This window comes from Grus americana, chromosome 3, assembly GCF_028858705.1.
Source record: "Grus americana isolate bGruAme1 chromosome 3, bGruAme1.mat, whole genome shotgun sequence".
In the NCBI taxonomy this organism is placed as follows: Eukaryota; Metazoa; Chordata; class Aves; order Gruiformes; family Gruidae; genus Grus; species Grus americana.
In genome coordinates, this window is record NC_072854.1 from 38,465,626 (window position 1) to 38,490,057 (window position 24,432).

The 24,432-nt window shown below is 40.5% G+C and overlaps 1 protein-coding gene across 1 annotated transcript in view; it reads right to left on the reverse strand.

The window, feature by feature from the left end:
* ME1 (malic enzyme 1) overlaps positions 1-24,432 on the reverse strand; it is a 197,675-nt gene that overhangs the window by 108,157 nt on the left and 65,086 nt on the right. The gene's annotated exons all lie outside the window — the stretch shown is intronic.

Consider the following 24,432-nt stretch of genomic DNA (forward strand, 5'->3'; position numbering starts at 1 on the left):
AAATTGATAAGAGTATCTGATCCTACTGTTCAGCATTTTATTCTTCATTTATTTTACTTGACATGCAGATATACATCCAGGTCCACTCAGACTTAATTTAATACCATTTCTTATCTACTCTTCTCATGTGAGATAGTGGAAAAAAATTCTCCCACTAAATTCAATCTCTCAAAAACCATGAAGAAAATATCAGTGAAGAAGTACATGCCAAACATGCCTTCTTGTAATTAAACTTTGCATTAGTAAGTATAAGAAGTTGTCTTCTGGACTTATTCTAAAGCATTTCATCCACCTATTATAAAAATTATAAAGTAAAAGTTAGTAAAGAGTATTGAAAAATAATTTAAATCTAAGTCTACTACAATATCTCCATATTCATAGAAGTGGGTACATGCCCATATGGGTCTAAATAAAACTAGCAACTCAGGGAAATGCCTGTCAGATATGACTGCAAGTATTCCAAGCCAAGCAAAAAATTTCCTGTGGTGTTAAAAAGTATATTAGTCAAGACACCGAAATGAGTCCAAATATTATATTTCATTTCATATGTTTATATATTCATACATATTAGATTATATCTATTTTTTATATATTACCATGTTATCTATATTTTTATATTGAATTTTATATTTAATTTCATATATAAGTGTCTTCTTCCCCTCTTTGATGTCAAAAATACACAACTGAAATTGTTTATTATTTTGGACAAAAGGCAGTGTAAGACACATTTCAATTAACCAAAGTATTTCTTAATCTTAAAGCTAATGATTCAGAAACAAATTACAATCTCAAGTAGCTAATTAAATAAAAACTGGCATGTTCTAAAAGAAAAATATATACGCACTGCATAAAGGAAAAAACAATCAGGCATTTCTGGTTAGATATTTTTAACTGTTTAAATTTCATTTTATGTGTTTCCCCCTAGAACTGGGAATTCTCTGATCCTGGCATTCCCAGTTAATTCCCCTTCTGCATCCATTCCCCATGCTCAGAACAAATGCACCAGGCTGGATGATTACCTCCATTGGTTGTTTCTTAATAAGTAACGCCTGTCAGCAGATGAGTTCCTCCACCCCAGTGGAAGCGACAGTCCTCGAGGGCAGGAGGGTTACTATTTACAGCACTTTTCAGAAGTTGTGGTATTTACAACCTACAAGCATTTGTATTTGTGAGCCAGCTACCCAAAAAAGAGATGGCCCCAACAGGGAAATACCAAAAGCAAAATAAATGTGGATGCTTCCTTTCTGATGTATTGAATAGTGAGTCATTGTCTAAAGCACTGTGTAAAAGTCAAATTATAAAATACAGCTTATCAAAATTGCTTGCCTCAGAGAGAGTCAGCGGTGAGAGATGAGCGTGCGAAAGGAAATGAGAGTGCCGGAGGAAAGCTCTCGAGAGGCATCACCCCTCTCCTCGGCCTCGCCCTCCAATGTACACTGACCCAATAGATTTGTGTTAAATGAAGCAAGATCTTGTATTGATGTTCTAAAGAGCCGGAGCCCAGCCCAGTGTGGTTAAATGACCTCTTCCTTGCAAGCTAGGGAGAGAGGTCTCCACGGAATAAATTCCGCGGCACAGGAAAATAAAGGCAGGGTGGCTGCTCCAGAAGGAATTTTGTTAGAACATTTGTAAGGACCTTTGAATAAGTATTGAGAGCGTATTTCAGAAATCTGTCCAAGCAGGATCACATTCAAACAACAATGGAAAATAGGGGCTGAAGTGTAAACAGAGTCATGTCGAAAGCATTTCACTCCCCTCCTTCCCCCCTTCCCTCCATTCTTTCTGTAGATTATTAAAACATTTCTGCACACATCAGCCTGACTGAGAAGATACCCCTGGATTTAAGGGCACAGAGTAAGAGATAAGAAACCTGTACTGGGTTTGTGTGGCCAGGTTTTGGTAGCGGGGGGGCTACAGGAGCGGCTTCTGAGAGAAGCTGCTAGAAGCTTCCCCTGTGTCTGACACAGCCAATGCCAGCCAGCTACAACATGGACCTGCTGCTGGCCAAGGCCGAGCCCATCTAGTGACAGTGGTAGCACCTCTGGGGTAATGTATTTAAGAAGGGGGGAAAAAACAGTGCAACTGCAGAGAGAGGAGTGAGAATACATGAGAGGAACAACTCTGCAGACACCAAGGCCAATGCAGAAGGAGGTGGAGGAGATGCTCCAGACACTGGAGCAGAGATTCCCCTGCAGCCCCTGGAGAAGACCATGGTGAAGCAGGCTGTCCCGCTGCAGCCCATGGAGGTTGATGGTGGAGCAGATATCCACCTGCAGGCCCTGGAGGGACCCCACGCCAGAGAAGGTGGATGCCCAAAGGAGGCTGGAACCCCATGGGAAGCCTGCACTGGAGCAGGCTGCTGGCAGGACCTGTGGCCCCGTGGAGAGAGGAGCCCACACTGGAGCAGTTCATGAAGAAAGCTCAACATGAGCCAGCAATGCACGCTTGCAGCCCAAAAAGCCAACCATATCCTGGGCTGCATAAAAAGCAGCGTGACCAGCAGGTCAATGGGGGTGATTCTGCCCCTCTGCTCCACTCTCAGGAGACCCCACCTGGAGTAGTGTGTCCAGCTCTGGGGGCCCCAACATAAATAGGACAGGGAGCTGTTGGAGTGAGTCCAGAGGAGGGCCACGAAGCTGATCAGAGGGCTGGAGCACCTCTCCTATGAGGACAGGCTGAGAGAGTTGGGGCTGTTCGGCCTGGAGATGAGAAGGCTCAGGGGAGACCTAATTGCAGCCTTCCAGTACCTAGAGGGGGCCTACAGGAAAGATGGGGAGGGACTGTTTACAAGGGTCTGTAGTGACAGGATGAGGAGTAATGGCTTTAAACTGAAAGAGGGTAGATTTAGATTAGATATTAGGAAGAAATTCTTCCCTTTGAGGGTGGTGAGACACTGGAACTGGTTGCCCGGGGAAGTTATGGATGTTCCCTTCCTGGAAGTGTTCAAGGCCAGGTTGGATGGGGCTTTGGGCAATGTGGTCTAGTGGAAGGTGTCCCTGCCCATGGCACCGGGGTTGGAACTAGATGGTCTTTGAGGTCCCTTCCAACCCAAACCATTCTATGATTCTATGATTCTATAAGAACTGCAGACCATAGGAAGGACACACACTGGAGAGGTTGGTGGAGTACTGTCTCCCATGGGAGGGACCCCATTCTGGAGCAAGGGAAGAATGCGAGGAGTCCTCCTCTGGAGGAGGAAACAGCAGCAGAAAGAACATGTGATGAACTGACTGCAACCCCCATTCCCCATCCCCCTGTGCCACTCAAGAGGAGGAGGTAGAGAAATTGAGAGTAAAGTTAAGCCCAGGAAGAAGGGAAGGGTGGGGGGAAGGTGTTTTAAGATTTGGCTTTATTTCTCATTACTCTACTCTGATTTGATTGGTTACAATTAAATTAATTCTCCCAAGTCAAGTCTGTTTTGCCCATTACAGTAATTGGTGAGTCATCTCTCCCTGTCCTTATCTCGACCCTCGAGCCTTTTGTTATATTTTCTCTCCCCTGTCCAGCTGAGAAGGGAAGTGACCGAGTGGCTTTGGTGGGCACCTGGCCTCCAGCCAGGGTCAACCCACCACAGAATCTTTTATTCTTTTATCTGGATCGGTTTTCCTCATCCTTCATTTCTTTAGTTAAAGCACTTTTCTCCTTTAAGGTGTCCTCTGCAAGAAGCTACACCAGGTTGCAAGAGGAACACCAGCTTGCAATGGCGTCAGCCACAAGAATATTCAACCTACATTGCTGGGACTGAACTGGCAATTCTACCTGCAGGCAACCACCAAAACGTAGCACTATGTATTTTTTCTTTTCCATGAGGTCATGCTATGTCCAGGAAAAGCACCAACTGCTTAAGTTTATTACAAGTGGGATAGGGTGACACAAGCTGACAAGGTAGCCAACTATTTGGCTATCTAGGAGACACTATAGTTATTTTTTTGGCTGTCATAGCACAGCCCTGAGAAGAATCAAGAAAGGGGCAAGCTAGACAATTTACATTGGATTAAATTATATATGTATTTCAGTCCAGAAATAAGACAGAATTATCCGAGTATAATGAGTAGAATGTTAATAATAATTACTGTCATATCAGTGACGCACACCCCACTGCTGGATGCAGAGCAAGAGACAGCCTCTGTGATGTGCATCTGTCTGACACAACACATCAAGATGGAGCTGCTACAGCAGACGGACAAGTAACACATTTCAGCACATGAAGACAGAAGCAAGGTACAGGGAAAAAATGCTTAAAGATAAGGTTTTGTAAAAAAAAAAGAGATGAGGAAAAATATGCTGCTTGTTTTTCAGCATGCATATATTCATATATCTAACAAGAAAAGCATCTCACAGGGAAGTAGGCTTAAGATCTCCTGTACACACTTTCAGAGCAGCCCAGGTTGCAAGTTCACTGTAAACACAAGTGTAGGTTTATGACACAGTATGGTCCCTTCTACTTGAACTGCCATCATGGTTACACATATTATCTTCTCTTGCAAGGCAACAAATTGAGACCCGCTGAGGCTTAGAAGGCCAATCAGCAAAACTGTGACTTAAAAATGACTTGAAGCTTGCAGCAGCAGATTAGTCTTCAAATTAACGTGTTCGTTTTGAACCTGGCACAATGCAGTTCTACATGGAACTTGTCTGAGCGCGTATGCAGAAGGGCTCATCTTCAGTCACTTTGGCCCCAGTTAGCCGTCAGTTCAGCACTGGTTTATACCAGTCTAGCCAAAGGGATCACTTCTACTTATGCCCACTTCAGATAGCCAGATGATACATGAAACCACAGCGGAGGAATAATTATGCAAATATGTAACTATGCCTCCTTTCTTCTTGTCACAGCATCAGTAAGACCAGAGCCCTAAAGTGTGAGCGGGGAATCCATGCTAGGACATCGGGATCCACTCAAAAAAGAGTGAATCTATTTTGGGTCACTGAGCTCACTACGCTGCAGCAGACTTTACCAGTTATGCAGAGGTCATTCTACATCACATAATTTGGCTCTGTTTTATTAGAGCTCTGATCTATGAGAACAAAGTAAACAGAATTAAATGGAGTATTTGTTTATTATGCTTCAAGGAAATAATGTTCCACCAGCAATGTATTTGTCTCTTGTCTATTAAAGAACAATTTAGAAAAATGTGTCATAGTAACAGAATAATCCTTTCTTTCCTCTTCTTATAATAACAGGAGGCAATCAAACATGTCTCAGAAAATGCCAAACATTTTTAATGAAAAAAACCTCAAACTTTTCTCACAGCCCTACATGTTCAAAGTTCTTATTTGAATTGTGAACTGTATATAGAATTATAGTAGAGGTGACTTCACTTCCGCAGGCAGCCTAAATCAACAAGCTTAATAATAATAATAATAATAATAATAATAATAATAAATCATCTCAGGGACCAGCCCTAGTTTATTTCTGAGCCTAGACTTTCCCAAACTCCTGCACTTTGCAAGAAAGAGGTAAACTACATCCCTGTTGAAATTCCCCCCTATTTTTCTTAAGATTATAAAAAGCAGTACAATACAAACATTGCACTAGAAACTAAGAGTATCTATATCCCCCCCCAAGAATGTTCTGTTCTTTTCTTACCAAGAAATAACATTTCCCATTGTAAGTGTTCAATATGGTCTCCTGTCATCATATAAAATGTACTCCACCACCATAATAAATGTACTCAAAGTTTTAATTACATTTTACCTTACCATGTTCCTTTGCATAGTAACATTCGTTCCAAGACCTCTGAGGCCTAATAAATACAACTGATGGGCTGATGTAAGAATTGCAGCTGGTCACAGATTTATTTATTTTTTACCTTTCCCTCTGTACAGAGGTGAATTTCATTACCTTACAATGCACAGATATTTCCTTCAATACATAAAATAGTTGATGCTGAAATTACAGCTGCTACTGACCTTTATCCTGTATCCATCAGTATTAAAGAAATCTGGGCTTTACATTTCCTAGACGTTGCATACTCAAACCGTATTTAAACAGAAAAGCTTGTAAGAAGCAAAACAAAGATTAAATCAAAACTCAACATTAAAAATAGGACAGAAGCATTAAGAGAACAGTACGCACTGTTAACACCTCTGAAAGCCTGGAGCTGTACATGAGTAAGATACAGTCATAAAACAGATAAGTACTAGCAGCATATGAAAGACAATGGAGAATAAGATATTAACCCAGAAAAGACATAAAAGTTTATAAATATTATGTTATTTCATGCTTAGCATATGGTTTCCTAAGTGGTCGATTATAAATAGATATTTTTTAGAAGAAAGTGACTTCAAGTATTCTGGAAGACAGATGCTAACACCTGCCACCTCCAAGTTACCTATAATTAAAAGAATAATAGAAGCCACATTATAATTTTGTAGTGACTCAAAAGCCCAATTTGGCACAGGAGTGTAGAGAAACAAAATAGAGAAAAATACAGTGTTCATAATCACTGTAAATGGGAAATGCTAATATCGAGGGGTCTGAACAGTCAATCTTCAGCTACTGGAGCAAATCAGCATTTAGTCTTACTTCAGGACTCCCTTCTGAAAATGCTGTTTCATGGCACTATTTATCGAGCGTCAGTAGCCTGTGTTGTACTCACTCTTTCATGTGCCCAAGTCCATCAAAGCTGCTTATCAATCCCTGTTAGTAAGTGCAGTGCTTTAACAGTTATTACAGTTAAAAATCCACAGCTACGTAGCAGAGACAGGTAAGTTCAGGGCACTTACACAACGATACAGTCTACAACGTGAATTAGCCTTAAGAGCAGAAAAGTGATGAAACTAACCTGAAAGACAGCAACTGTAAGCCTGGCATTTGAAAATATGACTGCAGAGGAATGAGGTTTCAGAAAAGAAAGGATAGGGTCTGGAGGAGTAAAAGGAGCATAACTCTAGTGACGCAAAGATTCAGATGCTGTGGGATCTTCTAGTATACATGTTAAATCATTATTTAAAAATGATGATAGTAATTAAAAAAAAAAAAAACCAAAAAAGACAACTGGGGTAGGTAGCTACTTAAGATTATAATTCTTCTGGTGCAAGCCTCAGCAAGCTGCAGTGCTCCAGATGCTGCACATCCAAGTACAAAAGTAAATACAGGCCTGCCCAAGAGCTTCAACCAGAGTCCACGGCTCTGCCTTGTCCCTTTGACGACGGACACTGTGCGCTTCAAAGACTTTCATCTAGGTAGCACTATAGTCAGAAGAGCTGGTTCAAACAACCCCATGAGTTGCAGGAACTTCCCAACGGACTCCTTTTGCCCACACTTCATGTTTCACTTCTAGCAATCTTAGTTGGCAAAATGCTGCAACCCAGTCAGACTGGGGGCATTTTCAAATACAGCCAGAGCTGCCCAGAGCCCCGACTTCAGGTCTCAACACATCCCCTCTTTCACTCCATGTGGGATTAGGGAAGTGGGGAACCAGGGGCTGCTGTTCAATACCCTGCAACACAGCGAGCCGTAACACTCCTGATGCAACTCCAGGCAGGGGACAGATCACACAGGCATTGCCCCATCTGCCCTTCTGCATCTGAAACAGGCTCCAGAGCTTGCGTACAGTGTATATTTTATAAACAGTAACACAACAGAACACGTGACAGCAAAAGGGACAAGTCGCCTATAGCAGTGCAGACTGAAGGCAAATGAAAAAGGCAAAGAGAAAAAAAACCTGCATATGGGCTGCTGTCCTCTTGCTTTTCTCCAACAAGCCTGAACTCTCCCAGCTCTCTGAGAGCCTGATTCTTGCTCCCAAAGTGCTACTTTGAGTGTATACTTTTGCAAAAGGAACTTTTGTTGCTTGAAACATCCTGCTTTCACTTTGTCAGAATGCCAATCTGGTAAACTCGGGCTCCGGAACTGAGCAAAGAAGTCAGATCTTTGCACAATAAAAAGTAACCCAATGAAGTAATTCCTCAATTGCTCTCATTCAACACAAAAACATTACATTGTTAAAATAAACATTACAAGGGTTACACAGCAAAACTTTAAAACAAGCATTACGCAGCAAAACTTTAAAACCACTTTTACGTGGTATATAAAGCAATTCTAGCTTGTCGCTTCGCTAATAATCCAAAAGCCTCTACTTCATTTTGGAAACCATAATGTGCACCTCAAACTATTTCAGATGAAAATTAAGAATACTTCACAGTAAAAGCAACACTTCATGGACTTTGTCATTGCCGACTTTTTGCATCAATTATATAAAATACTCATTATTGTATATCTAGATAACACTGGGTTTTAATTAGTGCCTCACCTCCTTTATTTACAAAAGCAAACAGCACAGCATTTTGTGATCTAAATATTCAGACTGCAATGATGTGTCCTTTTCATACAGCAGCTCAGTAGATCAAATCATATCTTCTTTATATTCACTTCTTAAAACATGAATTTGTTGATTTAACTATATTCCTAAAGTATCATTCATCTAGACAATCAGCTTTTATGTATTGTTGCTTAATCACATAACAGCAATTCAATGGGATGTGTTTGTCTGAAAAGGAAAAGGCAGACTTTGAGAAATACTGTGTCTTAAGAGCCAGAGCTGTTTTACTCCAGAAGCTACTTAAATCCATCTGACAGTTGCTCAATAAATAACTTAATTACTTACACTCTAATAGACACAAATAGAACTATTTGAAGATTGTGAATGAGAATGGTTTACCAGAGCCAGACCCATTCATTTTTAAGACAAAAAATAACCCACTGCTCTACTTCAATAGCTATCATGTTTGTATTATTTCATGCTAATGTTAACTGCATAAATAACCATCATCAAACAACATCAACCATGTATCTACTAGTAATCTTGCAATGCTAATGATGTTTTTTTTAAAGAAACTTTTAAATGTTATTTAAACTGTGAAGTACTCAAACAAGTGAGATCACTGTCCTATTTACTTCAACAACTTGCGCTGCCCTGGCTCATTGGAACATGGAAAATTTCCAATATTTAGACAATAGCGTCCTTTAAGCCAGTTTTCATTGACCTTTAAATAGCCATCATTTGCTCTCAATAACCATTAACAAGGACAAAAGTGAAGACTTATTAAAAAGGCTTCTTCTTAACGGCCTATCCTACTCAACTTCCACTTTAATAAAGAAGTCACTTCAGAAAAGAGACACTATCTTCCATTTGTAGAGCTGACCTTATCTGCTGCAAAGGAACCAAGGAAACCACTCCATTTATGTCACGGTGACAGAGCAGTTCTTAAAGCAAGGAGCTGCAGTGTTAAGAGGTAACAAGTCAGAAGGCCGGCAGGCTGATGTGAAAGCGTCCAGGTTAAACTTGCCGTACAAGATTGCCAGCGAGCGCGCCGGCACAGAGCACAGCTGTTTCACCCAGGCTTGAGCTGCCTGCGTACAGCATTCGGCAGCATCTCCAAGACCCGCATCCGGAGGGCACAGAGATCACAGCATCATCGAGGTTGGCTGGGACCGCCAGGGATCACCCAGTCCAAGCCCCCTTCCCAGCACAGTCAGCTAGAGCAGTTATTTTCCCTTGCCTTCCCCTGATGCAAAATTTGGGTACAGACCATGAATTTTCCCTAGTTTTCAATAAGAAGTGTTAGCAGTGAAAAGAAAATAGCTGTTCTAGCGGAGTTTGCTATTCCTAAGCTCAAATGCTTTTTGGATGGTGCTCCACTCCAAACTTACACAGAAAACTATTCCTGCTTTCAGTGGAAATTGTATCAGCAGATAGTGATTGAAAATAAGTCTTTTGTATTTTAGCATATAAAGGTGGGCAAAACACTCTGAAAAAGTACAGATCTCAGTTTACCACCTGCACATTTTAAGATAAACTCAAACTATTTAATCTTAGGACAAAACCAAACAAGCTTTCACATCACAAGCATTACTTTGAGCGAGAGAAGTAACAAAGACAACAAAGAAGTTATTGGAGCCATTTTTAAATCCTTACAAAATGGACATTTTCTTCCTTAGAAACTTTTACTTTTAATAGAATCAAATATAGCTATAGCATGAGTATTGTGCCCTAATTACTAAAATAGTAGAAGACATTAAAAATAACGCAATTTGAGTTGAAAAGCAAGCAATTATTCAGCCTAGGTTATTTCAAAGACTATCATTCTCCTATCATTCACAGAAATTACATTCAAATCACTTTCTGTTTCAACTTTGATTTTAATATTTGACTCAGTTACATACTACTTATTCAAACAAAAAAAACTTATGGGCTTGAGTTTATTGCCTGCTAGAGCATACAGCATCTTCCTTGGGATCTCACAGTGAATCAGTGATCTCTCAGAGCACCATCTGAGGGAGAAGCATGAAATCTTGCTAATGCACAATAATCCATGTGATTGGATGCCTATACATCCACGTTGTTTTTAATATTCCTGCCAGTTATTTCTTGCAGTGATTAGTATGGCTGGCTTACGTGTGCCTCAGCTGACCACTATACAGGGTAAGGGCAAGCGCAGTGCAGAGAGATCTGCAGGAAAGATAACTCCCCAGAGAGAGTCGCAGCTGGAGGCACAAAGGATACCTGCACTGGTGGTCAAAAATCACTTGGGTCTGAAATCAAGTGCTATTTTAAACAGGTGAGTCCTCTGACGCTGACCAAACTGCCTAAGCGCAGCACTGATCGCAGGATCAGGTGCCAGGAAGACAGTGGGAAGATCCCAGCAAAGTCCATATGCCTCCATCTCCTCCTCTGCCCTGGCCCATTTTGGGGTTGCGACCTTCCTCATGCAAGACCCTGGGCTCAGCTTTCCTGGACCTAAGCCACTGCTGAATGGCCTGGAAACCTATAAAGTACTGCAAAATGGGATTTTGAGGAGGGAGAAGAGAGTTTCCATCAGATGTTATTTTGTTCAGCTTCCCACTCCCCAAGAGTGGAAGCCCTGGCACATCTGGGCACTCACCCATTTCAAAGGATGCGAGGGTGTACGTATCCACACGCACCCTCATGCTTTCATCCAGCTGCTCACCTGCTTTTACATTACACATATTTTGGCCAGAAGAAATTATGAATTTTCAGTTTATTGTCATAAATAACAGGAAATTTGAGCAGGACGTATATCATGATGCTTTTAGATAGCTATTTGCGCAATGGATGAGCATTTGAAAGCAAAACATTTGTTATAAAAATGTGACAAAATTAATTTTCGAACACTGTGTTGTGTTGACTGTAACCATTTTCTTTCTATTGTAATCAGCAATGTGGAGAGAATAGGCATAGTTTACTTCTGATCCTAAACAAAATGTGTCCACCTCTTAAAATGGCATTTAAATCGCATTTGTTAAATGTTCGCTGACTACAAAAACTACTCCACTTGTGCAAATTTTAAAAAGCTGGGCTTTGATGGCCACCAGGAAACACAAGAAGCTTTAACAGCAGATGCAGAATTTCAGGCCTGAGTTAGCGCTTCAAAATAATATGAAGTTTCTCTGCTAACAAGTAATCCCATCACAGAACTGACTTCTCAGGTTAGCCTTTTTTTTCCACCACATGAAAAGATGAGATTATTGTTTATAAATCTGCATGCAAAGGATATAAATCATTGTCCAGTGACAATGTGACTAGTTTTGTATTAAACTTAAATTCCAGTTATTTGGAATATTGCATTATTCTCACCATAAGAAGCCAGTCATTATGGTTTTTTAATTGGTATTTTGTTCGCCTCCCTTTTGTTCTTATTTTAGTGGTTGGGATCATTGAATAGCTTCTTAGGAAACTTAAAAGCTGAAGTACCTTTAACAATAATGTTTTAATTAGACTACACATATCCACAAAAAGTTTCCAAAAACCAGAACTAAGCCTGACTACATTTCGAACCAAAGTGTTTGCTTATTGAGACACTCTTCTTTAAAAAACGTATAATAACTGAAATCTCCTAGGTTAGAGTCTTAGTTAAAATCTGAATAATTTTTAAGCACAGATCTTAAGCTAAAATGTTTTAGAAAATTCAATGGAATGTTACAAGAACTGGTCGAAATATAGATCAATTTAGTCTGAACTCCAAAAAAGTGCTGTGGTAGTAAGTCCTTGGTGTAAGAAGGGTTTGGCTGTACATCCATCCCACACCCAATTTTTGTTTTCTTTTGGCCTCTCGATTTTAATCAATTTGTTATAATTACTGCACCTATAGCAAAGCTACAATATTTTCCATCATTTTACATCCAAATTTTTCACTTTCAAAAATATAAGCCTTAAAAATAGAAAAATGCAAACAATCTGATCAGCAGCACTATTTCTGCTCCTACTTCCTGTTCAATTTACAACATGCGAGAATGTATGAGATGATAGACAAAATTTTTGGGACTGTGTCCAACAACAGCTTTGAACATGGGAAAAAAGCTGCAGGTCCAGCTCTATCTCAGACAGAGAAACAGAGAGGCATAACATGATTATTTTTAAGACTATGTTATCTGATGTTAACAAAGTTCCAACATACCAGTTCTTCTCTGGAATTCACTCATGGAAAAAATGGGTATTAAAATTTTACCAGCAAAAAACAGGAAATGTATATTTATATTGTCTATATAATGTGTATTTAATTATAGGGAATTGAATATATTTAAGAATAAACTAGTGATTTTCTGACTCAATTAAAAATTACTAGAAGCCTTTATCATAAAATTTGAGAAAAAAATTACACTGGATGGAAGCCCAAGGTAACATTTTAAGCATTAAACATCTGGAATGTATCTGGGCACTGTCATAAAAATTAACCTCATTCGTAAGAGGCAAATGGTCTTGTACTTTCCCTCCTTTTTATATAAATTCAGTCATGACCCCAAGTGAAGTTTTTCATTTCATAAAGTCAGTATCAACATTTTGAGGAAAAATGCAGCATGCAATGATATTGGCTAAAACATGAACGGGTAATGCTATTGCTAGCCTTTCTATATACCTAGATGAAACAAAGCAGCACAGGATGGACATAGCGAGGCGTCATGGAAGCAGTCATATGGGGTGATGGAGGCTTTCAAAAAGCATCAGCTAGCAGTCACAGTAGAAGTGTTTCTGAAACGTTATTTGTGAGCTTCCTTCCCATTCAAGGGACTCAAAGGCTCAAGTCCAATGTCAAGAAGAGGTGCAGGCTTTCCCTGAGAACATTGCCATTAAAAGCCTATAGGTCATCCTTTCAGTCATCTTTCACAGATGACATTTGTTTCACTATAAACCTTGAATGCAATGAACCAACCACTCATCAAATCACTGAGGTTACAACCTTCCTCAAGAAGAATCTCATTTTGGTGTGTGCCCTAGAGCATTTTTACATTCTATGTGAAGTGGCAAACTGAAAATAGAAATATTTGTGAATAAACATTAATTAATTGAACAGAAAGCAAATCCTGTTCTGTGTTTTCATTTTCAGAAGCAAACATCTACAGGTCACATTTAAGGAGCACGTTCTGGACAGCTAAGGAAAATTCTCAAAGACATACTGCTGCTTAAAACAGGCAGCATGAACAACCTGCCATGCAGTGCAGCAAACCTCTACATTTCTATGTGCCTATGATAAATCCAAAGAAGAACTTCAAGAGAAAAGTTAAAGCAAACAAAATAATACCCTCTAATACAAGAAAGCTACCATAATATGGTGAACTTCTGTAAATGGAAATGTGCTGCTGTGTCTCTGTAAGCTACATTAGAGCTTCACCTCAGCAACAATAAGCTGTCCCCTTAGAAGGACCACTCCATCAAAAAACCTAAAACAGTAGTTAATTTCCTTATTCTAGAGTACACTAAAATAAATTAGTGAGGTCTCCTCAATTCCCTTTTTCATAGAATCATAAATCAGAAGACAGCAACAGATAGTGTTTGTTTTGGTTGCCCTCCATTCGTTCTGAAATAGTAACTGCTAGCTATCCGCCTCCTCAGCAATTTGACAGGCAATAGAATCACAGAATCATAGAATGGTTTGGGTTGGAAGGGACCTCAAAGATCATCTAGTTCCAACCCCCACTGCCATGGGCAGGGACACCCTCCACTAGACCACATTGCCCAAAGCCCCATCCAACCTGGTCTTGAACACTTCCAGGGAGGGGGCATCCACAACTTCTCTGGGCAACCTGTTCCAGGGCCTCACCACCCTCACAGGGAAGAATTTCTTTCTAACATCTAATCTAAATCAACCCTCCTTCAGCTTAAACCCATGACCCCTTGTCCTGTCACTACACTCCCTCATAAACAGTCCCTCACCATCTCTCCTGCAGGCCCCTTCAGGTACCAGAAAGCCGCAATTAGATCTCCCCAGAGCCACCTTTTCTCCAGGCTGAACAATCCCAACTCTCTCAGCCTGTCCTCATAAGAGAGGTGCTCCAGCCCTCTGATCAGCTTTGTGGCCCTCCTCTGGACTTGCTCCAACAGCTTCATGTCTCTCCTGTACTGGGGCCCCCAGAGCTGGACGCAGTACTCCAGGTGGGGTCTCACAAGAGCGGAGTAGAGGGGCAGGATCACCTCCCTCGACCTGCTGGTCACACCTCTTTTGATGCAGCCCAGGACACGGTTGGCTTTCTGGGCTGCAAGCGCACACTGCCAGCTCATGTTGAGCTTCTCATCAATCAGTACCCCCAAGTCCTTCTCCTTGGGGCTGCTTTCAATCCATTCCTCGCCCAGCCTGTAATTGTGCTTGGGATTGCACTGACCCACATGCAAGACCTTGCACTTGGCCTTGTTGAACTTCATGCGGTTTGCACGGGCCCACCTCTCCAGCCTGTCAAGGTCCCTCTGGATGGCATCCCTTCCCTCCACCATGTCAACCCCACCACACAGCTTGGTGTCATCAGCAAACTTGCTGAGGGTGCACTCAATCCCACTATCCATGTCGCCGACAAAGATTTTAAACAGTGCCGGTCCCAGTACCGACCCCTGAGGAATGCCACTCGTCACTGTTCTCCACTTGGACATTGAGCTGTTGACCACAACTCTTTGAGTGCGACCATCCAGCCAATTCCTTATCCACCGAGTAGTCCACCCATCGAATCCATGTCTCTCCAATTTAGAGACAAGGATGTCGTGCGGGACAGTGTCAAATGCCTTGCACAAGTCCAGGTAGATGACGTCAGCTGCCCTTCCCTTATCCACAGACGCTGTCACCCCATCATAGAAGGCCACCAAATTTGTCAGGCATGATTTGCCCTTAGTGAAGCCGTGTTGGCTGTCACCAATCACCTCCTTGTTTTCCATGTGCCTGAGAATAGTCTCCAGGAGGGTCTGCTCCATAATCTTGCCAGGCACGGAGGTGAGACTGACCGGCCTGTAGTTCTCTGGCTCTTCCTTTTTTCCCTTCTTAAAAATGGGGGTTATGTTCCCCCTCTTCCAGTTGGTGGGAACTTCGCCGGACTGCCAGGACTTCTCAAATATGATGGCGAGTGGCCTGGCCACTTCATCCGCCAGTTCCCTCAAGACCCGCGGATGCAACTCATCAGGTCCCATGGACTTGTGCACCTTTAGGTTCCTTAGATATTCTCGAACCTGATCTTCTCCTACAGTGGGCGGTTCTGCATTCTCCCAGTCCCTGCCTTCTGTGACCTGGGCAGTGTGGCTCAAGGATTTGCCAGTGAAGACTGAGGCAAAGAAGTCGTTGAGTACCTCAGCCTTCTCCATATCCTGGGTAACCAGGTCACCCGTTTCATTCTGGAGGGGACCCACATTTTCCCTCATCCTCCTTTTATCACTAACATACCTATAGAAGCTTTTCGTGTTGTCCTTCACATCACTGGCCAGACTAATTTCTATCAGGGCTTTGGCTTTCCTAACCTTTTTCCTTAAAACTAAACAGAAATTCAAGTTAAATGTAGTTGCTTTGGGAATAAAGAGGCAAAAATGAGAACTGGCTTTTGACCGTCTTTGTGCCAAAGGCACAGGTTCTCATTCAGCACAAACTGATACTTGCTTCCCCTTTTTTTTTTTTTTATATTTCTCAGTACACAGTTCTCTGGAGTCCACCCCTTATTTCTGCTGATTGATTTATGCCTTCCGCATCAATGTCTACCTCTGGCTAGAAGTCTCTGCTTTTCTTACAAGAATTACTTTGTTTGTTTGGTTTATATATATTTGATCTAGACTCCCAGCAGCCTCTCATACACTTACAGATGTTTTCTAAAAAATACAGTTTTTCCTGCATGTGGTTTAATCACTTAATACTCATTAGCAAAAGAAGGTCCTTACACAAAGCAGAACTGACTTGCAATGCCACCACTTAACTCAGAGAGCAGGGGTCAGGATGACAGACGCCTCACTAACTTTTCACCGCCCAAATGCAAATTACACTACGTTAATGCTACTCTACGATAGATTTCGTAACGTTGTTATGACCTGGGTTTTTTATGGTTGTTTTAAATTTATTCTACTTCACACTGCTGACACTTTTTATTGAACAGCGCATATAAGAAAACAGTTGTATAAAGCTATAAAACTTTGCTAAAAAGGATGAAAACGCCATGCGAGAAATAAAGGGGTTCATTTCTATCCCAAAACTTTTGTCTCTTGCCTTTTCCAAAAGCCTCGTATCAGCAGGGGCATATGGCTGTCTCAAAAACAGTGTGTAAAAATCTCTCAGACAAAAAGCATCTAGCTGTAAGTATAGAGAAACACAAGATATATTAAAACACACAATCATCCTATTGTTAAACTCTTAAAGGCTGAAAATCTTTATGCCGTCTCTTCACTTTCAATTTCCATTTTAATACCTGACTATTTACCGTATTTAGAAAGCTTCTAGACAGAGACAGAAAACTATGATGTTAAAATATCTAAGCTATTGCAAAGTTAGAGTGATTTCACTGAGGTTTCTCCTTCCTCTTTTGGACTTCACTAAATACAGTTAAAGGAATAACTGACTTTTTTTCTTTAAAGCTACTATATCTTGTATTGGAAATACAACGAGACAATGTTGGACTGCTGAGTAATGAGAGTATTTTGAAGAGAGAAGCTGCTCAATGTGTAAGCAGGGGATTTGGGTTGTGCTGAAGGACGTGCAACAAATGTACAGAAAACGAGAGCTGGAGACAATCCAGTGTAAGCACATTCCTAAAGGAAAAAACTCCTCTGGACACGGGCTGGATATATATATATATAATGAGCTAATAAAGCATTGTAATGTTTCTAAGTCACTGGTGTCTCATCTGAAATACTACTGGTACCTCATTTTGCAACATCAGGAGAGAGCAATGGGAATTACTGGAGACTTGGAAAAAGCTCTCTGCATAGAGGCAGAGAGGAGGCTTCCTCTATCTCTAAGAAGATCTCAATCTAAATAAAAAAATATTAATTCTTATCAATCACCTGTAACGGTTCTTTGCTACATGCTTATGTTGCATACACATACGTCCCTACTGCTGGTGATACCTATTTATAAACACATGGAGCAATACCATTTCTTTTTTTTCCCATTGATATCTGGAAGCAAGCCCTTTCCCTTCCACAGCATAGCCCTAGGAAGAGAGAAAGAAGCCCATACTTTTTTCTTAGTACTTCCAAAGCAATGATCTGTAAGTCTAAATTGCACATGGAAGGGCGAGAGGACAGCCTGTGAGTGTGCACACCTCACATCTCTGAGAACTGCTAACGGCTACACAAAAGTTGCAGGTCTTCTTCCTTTAAGTGCTTCTCCAAGCGTAAATGCACCCTACTAAGCAATCCCTGCAGTGCTTGCCCTGGGGGGAGCATTACCTCCTCTAGAAGAGTTTCAGAATAGCCACCTTTATAAAAACTGAGGGACTGCCATCCAAAATGCAAATAACTCTGTAACTCCTCAGCAACAGCCTGGTTCTATACTGGCGTCTAGTATAGAACCACTCAGCAAAGAAGTCAGATTTGCTGCTTAAGTTTAGAGCCATCAGCTGACTCCAGCTGTACAATGAACAACACTTATTGATACAAAGCAATTTCATTTTAACCACTTCATAGCATCCATAAAATTGTTGTCCCCCTTCTTTGATAAAAGAGAGCCCCTTGGACATCTCAGCACACCACAAGACAACATATAAGTCTTCTAAAAAGACCTTTTTTTGGTCAGTCTAAAAGGCTCAATAAATAATCTGTCGTTTCTCCTCCCTTTCAAATCTCTTTTCACCAAAAACCAGACCATTGTTTTCTCCTCAAAGAAAGTAATTTCTAACTTTACCATTTCTGGTTTTATTTACCTCTCCTTCAGCAGCAAACCAGTTGCATTGCTCTAGAAAGAAGCCCAGGAGTAAACTAGCATGTATGTCATAGGCAGTGATGTTGTGGCCAGAGTCCTGGAGCAAAATATGGGGCAACTGAGACTGACAGCAGAAACATATTTATTATTACTAAGTATGCTCCCAAAGATTAGAATGATCTGTACTTTCCCTGATACTCATTCCAAACAATGAGAGTTTGAGACACTTTGGTGCAAAGCCAACATCAATATACTGAAGATCACTAACAGCAAAAAAGTTCGAGTGTCCAAGAAAAGGGATTCAGACTTTAAAAACAAAATTATCACCTGCTTTATGCTGTAGCCACCAGTATCAGTGCTGTGTCTCACAGAATCACAGAATGGCAGGGGTTGGAAGGGACTTCTGGAGATTATCTAGTCCAACCCCTCTGCTAGAGCAGGATCACTTAGAGCAGGTTGCACAGGATGGCGTCCAGGCAGGTTTTGAATATCTCCAGAGAAGGAGATTCCACAACCTCTCTGGGCAGCCTGTTACAGGGCTCTGGCACCCTCAAAGTGAATAATTTTTTCCTCATATTCAGATGGAACTTCCTGTGTTCCAGTCTGTGCCCATTGCCCCCTGTCCTGTCACTGGGCACCACTGAGAAGAGTCTGGCCCCATCCTCTAGATATCCACCCTTTAGATATTTATAAGCGTTGATGAGATCCCGTCTCAGTTTTCTCTTCTCCAGGCTAAACAGACCCAGCTCTCTCAGCCTTTCCTCATACGAGAGATGCTCAAGACCCCTCATCATCCTCGTAGCCCTTCACTGGACTCTCTCCAGTAGTTCCCTATCTTTCTTGAACTGGGGAGCCCAGAACTGGACACAATATTCCAGATGTGGCCTCACCAGGGCAGAGCAGAGAGGGAAGATAACCTCCCTCAACCTGCTGGCCACGCTCTTCTTAATGCACCCTAGGATACCACTGGCCTTCTTGGCCATGAGGGCACATTGTCTTCCTTTACTTTTAGCACTGTCTTAGAGGATCTGACGTTACTAGGATCATCCACAAAGGGATTCACACTTTCTGGATTAGAGAATGTGAAAATTCAAGTTCCTGTTCCAAAGGCTGATCAGACACCTGAAAACATCTTGGACCATCCTGTTTGTTCATGTGGCACAAGCTGTCAGTTGTCTATGTTGTCCTAAATGAGTGCTAGGATGGTGCAGAATTCCAGCCCACTGATATGCAAACTATTGTCACCTTCAAGCCACAACTTAAAGGCTGTCCAAAGACCCCCAGTCCAGGAGGGAGACAACTATATCTATCATTTTGCACAAGAGATAAAGATGAAGTAGGATCCATTTGCAGACATTGCATGGGATTTGATAGTCTATCCTTGAAAAGGTGTCGAACTAAGGAAAGTTATGACTTCCTTATTGAAGCAAGTGACTCTTAAAAGGTTTGTTTCAGGGGCCAAATGATGTTGACAGTTAGGGGGCTGTATAAATCTGGCAGGTTGACAGAGGCTGCTCCATGAGGGGGAAATTTTGGTAGATAAACATTGCTTCAATAGAGTAGGACAGAGCCAATGAGTAGACCTCTCCCTTACCATATTACCTGATACTTTAGTGTTGCTCACAAGTCTTTGGCCAAGTCGAGGTGTGAAAACTAAATAAAATCTCTGCCCTTAAAGTACATTTCATTAAGAAATGTACTACTTCAGGAAATTTGGAAGTTTGTAACCAGAAGGCAGTATTGTGGACTGGCATGATGTCAAAATGTCTTTAAAAATTCAGGAAAAAAAGGAAGACATTGAAGAGTAAGGTGGTTATATTTTGGTACAAGTCTTAATTATTGATATGAAACTATAACTTGCTAAAAGAATATTGCTATTTTAAAAAGGTAGTGATATAGTTTATTTATTGAAAAGGATATAGCCTACCTTTTACATAGTATTGGCACTAGAGAGAAAAGATTAGTCAGAGTAGACATTTAACTAGGGATCATGTACTTTCTGTCCAGTCTTCTGCACGTAGATCCACATAACGACTGTTTTAACAAACCAAATGAGAAGGATCTAATAAGCACTACATTCATAACCATCACACAAACCATCCTTTCCACATGGTGAAAAGCATCAGTAAGAAACTTCTTTGTTTCAGAGGACTCTCTCAGTAGGAGGCATAGTGAGGAAGATCATCATCATATGCCAAAGCCCATAGAAGTGTAAGTTCCCATTGGGTCAGAGTGCAGATGCCCTTGAAAAGATAAATTTGAGTCCTCCAAATTTATGGAGGAGGGAGAACTTTCTGTTCTAATCTCACACAAGAGATAATGAAAATGTGTAAAAAAATAACAGTACAAACCAAATGAGGATGGCAGTCCCCTGGAAATATCCAGCATTGTGTGAAGGAAATGGATAAGGAAACAAAGAGACAGACATGACCAGTACTTTAATTTTGGTAGTCATGCATAGAAACCACCTAGGTTATCCGTAGAAGTGCCCTGAGGCTTGCTAGCTGTCTTCCTCAGAAGACTGTGCTAAGAGGGGAAAGAAAATGACCAAACACTAACTGCTGCCAAACATTTTGAGAGAGTCATGTTTTGAGTAGGGATGGCCTCATTTCCTCCTGCTCACAGCCTAGATGTACTCTCTCCAGAAAAAACAGAGCAATGCACCATCAAGAGGTATGAACTTAGGTCTGAAAGCCAGAAATTCCATGCTTGTGATGTGTTTTAGGACAAAACTTCTTTTATGACCATGATGAAAAGTCCCTACAACATTACCTGCATAAGAAATCATGTAAGCAGCTCACGAGAGCAGGAAGAGGCTAACAATAGGTTAAGCTCCAACTCAGACAAGACTAAATGAAAGAATAGCTCAAAGCATAACTTCTGTAAATACCATCCTTCTGCTAATGTTGTAGGTAATACCTACATGCAAGCACCAAGTACATACATAAAGTAACATCATATGGAGAATATTATATTTCATATTGCTAGGTCAGGATTATATATTCTCACTTTAGCGCAGGCTGATCATTCATGATTTTATTCTGAGGTACGAGTTTAATAAAAAGAGAACAATTTACAGTATAACTAAATAGTGAAATCTATTGCCAAAATATTACCAAAGGCCATGAATTTAACACAGCTCAAGAGAGACCAGATGACTACATACATATAACCTAAACAATATCTTAATGTTTTCAAAATCGAGATAGAACTTTTTTTCATCCAACTATTTCTTAGAGTAAGAAATTGGCTTAACATTTAGAGAGCACTCTAAGACCAAAGTGAGGCCAACAGATAACTTCTATGCAAGATCCTCACACCTTCCCCTGCAGCAGCATTACTGGCTGCTGAGAGACCAAGTTGAATACACCTTGGGCACAGTCCAGCGTAGTATGTATCTAGAAGAGAGTCTAGGAGAAGAGCGGAATTCAACACTCTCACACTGTGCCAATTCTCCTTTTCCAACTTCTCAGAGCAGGGCAAATGTTATGCTAGGAGAATCTATTAGCCTTACTTTCGAGCCGAGGAAGCAACAGTGTGCTAAGCTAAGTTTTGGCTTGATGAAGGTAACAGAGCAGAACAGAGTCATGCCAAAGAGTAGAATTACTGGGTGTCATGAGATGTCATAGTGCTTGAATTCAATGGCAAAAAAGGATGCAAAGCTGTCTGGGAAGTGTGAACCGTTGTCATCTTCACAAGATAAATGTGAAAATGAAAAACCAACAGACATTTCAAAAGTGCTTGGTGAGGGGCTGCAACTGCTATTATTGCCAGGCTTTTGAAGTCATGAAGACAAAGATTGTCTAAAATCAGAAGAAATGCTACAGCCATGCTAATTCTCTGTTGTAATGTCACAGAGTAACTCGCCACCTGAGCCATATTGTTAATATACACAGCCCACACCAGTGCCTGTTGGAGAATGGAGCTCCAACAGGCTATTTTCTAAGAAGCATTTTGCTGGTTTTTATGTCTTTATTGCAACACATTTCGATTTCAGAGACTGCCTTAACGATCCAGCCCTTACAAGAGGTTGGTTAAAAACACCCCACACTTTCTTTTTTCACTTCCAGATCAAAATTCTGCATAGTTTTCAGAGAAAAAACACTAGGAAAAAGAACTCTGAAATTATTGCTTTTTTATATCTTTTAATATAATTTTATGTTACACAATAATCAGTTTTAACTAAATGAAGATAGCAAGATAATTATCCATAGTAACAATCTGATTAATAAAGTCTCTAAAAAAAAAAATATCTGTTTTGCCTGGGAAAAAATATCTAAATGTGCTGGAAAAAACCTCAGGGGGCAGTTATACTAGTGAAGAAGTTAGGTCAAATGAATCCAGACCTTCTGGTCTCAATCAAGAAAATACCACGTATCTGTGAGACAGACTGTCACGAAGAAGCACCAGGAACTGAACTTTCTTGGCTCATGTGATCCAGGATTATTTGACAAGTTCTTGGCCTCCTGTAAGCCAAATCTGATTTCTGAAGAGACCTAGATGTCAAAGGCATCCAATGGAATTAAGAAAAAGAAAAGTCCAGAGTCCAAGGAAAGCTTCATTAAAAAACACAAAAAAATTATTAAATGTACTGCAGGATCAACCTTGTGCTGATAGACAGACTGCAACTTCTGCCGCCTAGGTCTAGCGTTTTGTAAGTTCTGTCACAGGAAATAAATATTTCCCTATTCTCTAATTAATTTTCTTTACAAAAAAAGTGATGCTATCTTGCAGCTGACAATCTCAGTACGTAAACATTAATGTGTCAACAAAAAAATGAACTCACACTTGCAGCACTTGCTTTCAATACAGTGCGTCTGAACCATTGTAAATGTAAATACATACAATAAATGTAAATAAATGCATTCCCCTTGAGGAATATGAGGAAAGCAACTGATCTCAAATATGTATGTGCCAAGTCAGTCATGAACTTCAATGAGGAGGCAATCTGGTATAATATCTGCACTTGCAGACTGAGTATTTGACATGATAAATTGCCTTCTGAAAAGTTGGTACTAAAGACTGTTAATAATATTCCAAGAGCTCTCTAAAAATATTAAAAGAGCTAAACTGAATGCATTTTTTAAATACTTACTAAAAGTTAATTCAAAATGTAATCTTGCTTAGACTTTGGGCAAATAAGAGACCTCTACATATGCTATGTTCAATCATTTGTGAGGCAGGAAAACAACAAAACCAGAGAGAGTTGAAAGAATTATTACAGAAGAAGCCTTCTGCGAGAACACTTTGCTGAACAAGATCTGCTTCTGTATTAAGAAAAAAATTACTTCAAAGCTAATGCTGACATACTTTGCTTTTTAAGAGAGTGCATCTGTATCTTCAATATGCAGCATCAGTTTCAATACAGCTGCTTTAAAAATGGTTCCTAGTCAGGTTGACACCGTGTGACTGCATTGGGAAGTTATTTCAGAGGAGCTCTGCCATGCTTGTGTGGCTGCAATAGTTACCAGGGCTTGCTTTGTTCATATGCTGTTTGAAATGGCTTTTCCTTCTAGGAATGGAAATACATAAACAGTCACCTAACATTTTAACAACATCCAAAGTCTTCAGCATAGCAATATTTGGCAATTTTTCCTCTCCTGTCTGAATGCTGGGTTTACACAAAAACCTTAAACTCCTGGGTGTTCTCTATATGATGTAAAAAGTTTATTTTGGATTCTTAGAGGAAATTTCCATTGAACTTTCCCATATTTATTCTTTTTGGATGAATACAGCAACTGAAAGAACTGTTATATTTTAGAAATCCAGCTATAGAAATAGACTGTTTCTTGGTAAGTCAGCAAAAGTTGTCAGATGTATGTATACGCTTTGTGCAACTGAAGAATTTTTTACTTCAGGAATTTATTTTTAAATGACGGGTAGAAACTCTGAACCAAAAAGTGACCTAGTAGAGATTCTGAGATAATGCTCTTAATGACAGCGTGATCACTGCAATAAAACCACAAGTCCATTACATTCCCAGCATAAGCCTTTAAAGCTTTTATCTGTAGAGGTCCAAATTCCTTCTCTGACTTACCCTCTGGAGGAGCCTCTTTCTTCCCTCATCCTCCTCAATGGTTGTGAGGAAGACCAGAGAGACTGGTCTTCTAAATTATGTTTCTGTAACTATGTGATGTAGGCGGGTGCCTGTTAAAGATCTGCTATCAGATCTGTACTGTTTATTTCTAGAATAACACTCTTATTCATTAAACTGGTGGATTTTAAGCTGACTATTCACAGCGAGTAATGCAATTTTGAGCTTTAATTTTGCAAGCAAATGTCAATTATCCAGACAAGCTTCAAACCAGTGAG